This window comes from Papaver somniferum, chromosome 1, assembly GCF_003573695.1.
Source record: "Papaver somniferum cultivar HN1 chromosome 1, ASM357369v1, whole genome shotgun sequence".
NCBI lineage: Eukaryota > Viridiplantae > Streptophyta > Magnoliopsida > Ranunculales > Papaveraceae > Papaver > Papaver somniferum.
In genome coordinates, this window is record NC_039358.1 from 217029243 (window position 1) to 217035095 (window position 5853).

At 45.3% G+C, this 5853-nt stretch overlaps 1 pseudogene; it reads left to right on the forward strand.

Annotated features, from left to right (window-relative positions):
* The first annotated feature begins 528 nt into the window (after positions 1-528).
* Positions 529-5619, forward strand: LOC113315937 (annotated as a pseudogene).
* The last annotated feature ends 234 nt before the right edge of the window (positions 5620-5853 follow it).

The following is a 5853-nucleotide window of genomic DNA, read 5'->3' on the forward strand; positions in this document are numbered from 1 at the left end:
TACAATAATAATTTTACAAACATTAGAAAACAAAGAAAAGAAAACAAAATGCAAGAATTTTCAGACATTTGAATAAGAACATTTCAAAAGGGTGGTGTCTTAAGTGTCTTTCACTATCTCCATTACCAGGAACAAGCTGTACTGCACCATAAGTGAGATTAAGTAGAAACAGTCAGAAATTCAGTACTAGAACTAGAATTACTTAACTCTAGGATTTCTATAAAAATATATGAAACTGAAGAAAAAAAATCAATAATGAACTGCTTTAGTTAGGATTTTACATTAGTAGGTGATTGCGACTCCAAAATTAAAGTCAATTAACAACTCCCCCACAGAAGGAAAACCCCTGCAAGCTGCACAACACATTTTTGAATGAGCAAATTACAGCTAAGTAAAAGAGTGTTATGAATAGTGAAAATAAATTTGATTAAGAAATTCATTAAAAAACAAACCCGTTTTATGATTCACAACTCCTCTCTTGTCATAAAGTTTCAAGCACTTATAAATACAACCTACTCTTCCAATACGAAAAAGCACTTCTTCTTCTGCTCTTCTCTTCTCTCTCTGTCTTCTTCTTCTCTAATCATCTTCTTCAGAGAGAAGAAACCAGAAACAGGAAAAGTTCTGATAACATTTTGGTTTTACAAAGAGAAGAATACTGAAGTGATAGTATGAGATATTCAGGTGGCGGCCCCTCTAGGGGTCGTCTATGGCATCAAGCTTTGCTTGCAGTGGCTGTAGTTTTAATATCATACAATGTAGGATCTGTTTCTGCTGATCCTTACCTATACAGTTCACCACCTCCACCATATGTTTACAGCTCTCCACCTCCACCACCATATGTTTACAGCTCTCCACCTCCACCACCATATGTGTACAAGGCACCTCCACCACCTTCACCATCACCCCCACCCCCATATGTGTACAATTCTCCACCTCCTCCTTCGCCATCACCTCCCCACCATACCTGTACAAGTCACCACCTCCACCTTCGCCATCTCCACCCCCATATGTATACAGTTCTCCACCGCCTCCATCTCCATCACCTCCACCACCATATGTGTACAAGTCACCACCCCCACCTTCACCTTCACCACCACCACCATATGTCTACAAGTCCCCACCTCCACCTTCACCATCACCACCACCTCCATATGTATACAAGTCACCTCCTCCTCCTTCACCATCACCCCCACCACCATACTTGTATAAGTCCCCACCTCCACCTTCACCATCCCCTCCACCACCATATCTATACAAGTCTCCACCACCACCTTCACCAGTGTACACGCCTCCATATGTCTACAAGTCACCCCCTCCTCCCTCACCATCCCCTCCACCACCATACGTCTACTCATCTCCCCCACCACCACCATATGTTTACTCGTCTCCTCCACCACCAGTAAAGTCTCCACCACCACCACCATACGTTTACTCGTCTCCCCCACCACCAGTGAAGTCTCCACCACCACCATACGTCTACTCGTCTCCACCACCACCAGTAAAGTCACACCACCACCATACGTCTACTCGTCTCCCCCACCACCAAAGAAGTCTCCACCCCCACCATATGTTTACTCATCCCCACCACCACCAGTCAAGTCTCCACCACCACCATACGTTTACTCTTCCCCACCACCACCAGTGAAATCACCACCTCCACCATATGTATACTCATCCCCACCACCACCAGTGAAGTCACCACCTCCACCATACTACTACACTTCACCACCACCACCAGTTAAATCGCCTCCACCACCATATTATTACTCATCTCCACCACCACCAGTAATTTACCCACATCCACCCCACCATCCACTCATAGTTAAAGCAATCGGGAAAGTTTACTGTTACAGATGCTATGACTGGAACAACCCAAAGAAGTCTCATGCCAAGAAACATCTCAAAGGTAAGCATTTACAATTTACACGGTTTCATTCATTATTGTTTCAGATTATCATATTAAATGCATCAAATGTTAATACACTAGGGAGCTTCAACTGATTTTGTTCAAATTAACTGTCTTATACGAAATTCATTTGCTCTTAGTAATTCTGATTTGCACTTTAAACAGTAATTTTCATAACATGTTCAGAAGAGAATTCCTAATTCATTATGAGTATAAAGCTGAAACCCATATGAAATATTGAATGCTGTCCATTTCATAATCATCAATGCTTTAGGAAAAGTTAGTAAAGTGTTACTCTTGATTCCTAATAAAGTATTACTTATGCATGATGTTTAGTTACTTTAGAATGTTTGCCAACATCTTTGTGAGAAAATTCAAATACCTATATAAACAAACAGATAAGATCAGACAAAGTTAGTTATCATGGTGGTTTAAACTAATACTTCATTATAAACTAAGGCTGGGGTGCTAGATAATGCAAAGTCAGTATTAATATATTGTTTTCTGTGAATGTGGGACAGGTGCTATTGTGGAAGTCAGCTGCAAGGCAGGTGATAAAGAAATTGTTGCCTATGGAAAGACAAAGATTAATGGTAAATACAGTGTTACCATTGAAGGCTTCAACTACGCCAAATATGGAGGAGCAGCTTGCAAGGCTAAGCTTCACGCAGCACCAAAGGGTTCAGCTTGCAACATCCCCACTGACCTACATGGCGGAAAGAAAGGAGTTCAAGTTCATGTCAAGTCAAAGGATCACCATTTAGTTGTGCTCCAAACAAAGCCATTTGCCTATGCATCAAAAACTCCTTACAAGGAATGCCATAAGCATGTCTCACCTCCCTACTATTACAAATCACCACCTCCACCATCTCCAGTACCTACTCCTTACTATTACAAGTCACCACCTCCACCATCTCCAACACCCGCACCATACTACTATAAATCACCCCCTCCACCATCACCAGTCCCTGCCCCATACTACTACAAGTCACCACCACCACCATCACCAGTCCCTGCCCCATACTACTACAAGTCACCACCACCACCATCTCCAGTCCCCGCCCCTTACCACTACAAGTCACCACCACCACCATCACCAGTCCCTGCCCCATACCACTACAAGTCACCACCACCACCATCACCAGTCCCCGCCCCATACTACTACAAATCACCTCCTCCACCATCTCCAGTACCTGCTCCTTACTACTACAAATCACCACCTCCACCCTCTCCGGTACCTGCACCGTACTATTACAAATCACCTCCTCCACCATCTCCAAAACAACACACTCCTTACTACTACAAGTCTCCCCCACCACCATCTCCAGTACCTGCACCATACCACTACAAATCACCCCCCCTCCACCATCACCAGTACCCGCCCCATACTACTACAAGTCTCCACCACCACCATCTCCAGTACCTGCCCCATACCACTACACATCCCCCCTCCACCATCACCAGTACCCGCCCCATACTACTACAAGTCTCCACCACCACCATCTCCAGTACCTTCCCCATACCACTACAAATCACCCCCTCCACCATCACCAGTGCCCGCCCCATACTACTACAAGTCACCACCCCCTCCATCTCCAGGGCCCGCTCCTTACCATTACAAATCACCACCTCCCCCATCTCCAGTGCCCGCACCTTACCATTACAAATCACCACCTCCCCATCTCCAGTGCCCGCACCTTACCATTACAAATCACCACCTCCCCCATCTCCAGTGCCCGCTCCTTACTACTACAAATCACCACCTCCACCATCTCCAGTCCCCGCTCCATACCATTACAAATCACCACCTCCACCATCTCCAGTACCCGCTCCTTACCATTACAAATCACCACCTCCCCCATCTCCAGTGCCCGCACCTTACCATTACAAATCACCACCTCCCCATCTCCAGTGCCCACCTTACCATTACAAATCACCACCTCCCCATCTCCAGTGCCCGCTCCTTACTACTACAAATCACCACCTCCACCATCTCCAGTCCCCCTCCATACCATTACAAATCACCACCTCCACCATCTCCAGTACCCGCTCCTTACCATTACAAATCACCACCTCCACCATCTCCAGTACCCGCTCCTTACCATTACAAATCACCCCCTCCACCATCTCCAGTACCCGCCCCATACCACTACAAGTCACCACCACCACCATCTCCAACACCTGCACCATATTACTACAAATCACCTCCTCCACCATCTCCAAAACCACACACTCCTTACTACTACAAGTCTCCCCCACCACCATCTCCAGTACCTGCCCCATACCACTACAAATCACCCCCTCCACCATCACCAGTACCTGCCCCATACTACTACAAGTCACCACCACCACCAGTAAAGTCCCCACCACCACCTTACTACTACACATCCCCACCTCCACCTTCACCATCACCTCCTCCACCATACCTATACAAGTCCCCTCCACCACCTTCCCCATCACCTCCTCCACCATATGTTTACAGTTCTCCACCCCCACCACCATACCTATACAAGTCTCCACCCCCACCTTCACCATCACCCCCACCACCATACTTGTACAAGTCACCCCCCCACCTTCACCATCCCCTCCACCACCATACGTCTACTCATCCCCACCACCACCAGTCAAGTCTCCCCCACCACCATATGTTTACTCATCTCCACCACCACCAGTGAAGTCACCACCACCATATGTCTACTCGTCTCCCCCACCACCATATGTATACTCATCTCCCCCACCACCTCCATATGTATACTCATCTCCTCCACCACCACCATACGTATACTCATCCCCACCCCCACCCGTCAAGTCCCCACCACCACCATACGTCTACTCATCCCCACCACCACCAGTCAAGTCACCACCACCACCATACGTCTACTTATCTCCACCACCACCAGTGAAGTCACCACCACCACCATACGTCTACTCATCTCCACCTCCACCAGTCAAGTCTCCCCCACCACCATATGTCTACTCATCTCCACCACCACCAGTACATTCACCACCCCCACCATACGTCTACTCGTCTCCACCCCCACCATCACCATCACCTCCTCCACCATACCTCTACCAATCACCACCTCCACCAGAGAAATCTCCTCCACTTCCATATTACCTCTACGCATCCCCACCACCCCCAATCTACTAGTAAGCTTGAACAGTGGGTTTCCTTTGCTTCTTAAATGTAAGTACTGATAAATTCCAGAACCTGCAACATTATATTTGCTCAAAACGTTACCAACCATATCAATTTGCTAATAACATACCATATATTCTAATTGCAGGTTGTCATCTGTTTGCTAGTGCAATAAGGAAAGTCACCTCCATGGAACTCATGGAGATCATGATTCAAGCTTTGGGATTAAAAGTTCTGAATAAAGGTCTTAGTGAAATCGAGAGTTCAAATCTTCAAATGTCAGACCAAATGATTTCTACTACTTCTTTAGTTACATTCTTACACATTTTGTTATTGGTTTATTCAAGTAAAAGTAGGAATCAACTAAGGAAGAAGAAGGAAATGTAGTTGTGAGGGAGGCTTGGGTTTGTGACTTATTGTTTTAGAGAGTTTTTCTAGTGGAGGTGTTTTTCTTTTTCTATTTAATTTTCCATATTTTGTTGTATAAATCAGGGTATTTATTTGTTAGGATTTCTTTGTGCTTTATGCACCTTCATGTTTCGAATAAAATCATGGTTTTTTATTCTATCTATTCAACTCTATTTAATCTTGTACACCTACAACTAACTGATTCTAACTAACTCATACTCAAGAAAACGAAGATACTACCTCTCGATACAATAAGAATTGCCAATTCCTCCAACCATATTACTGTAGGCAGCCCTATCTCCATCAACCTAAAATCATCATTCATAAAGCCCAACTGTATAATTTTACTACATTCTCTATCCTCGACTAAAATTGCAATCTACGCAAGAATAATCCT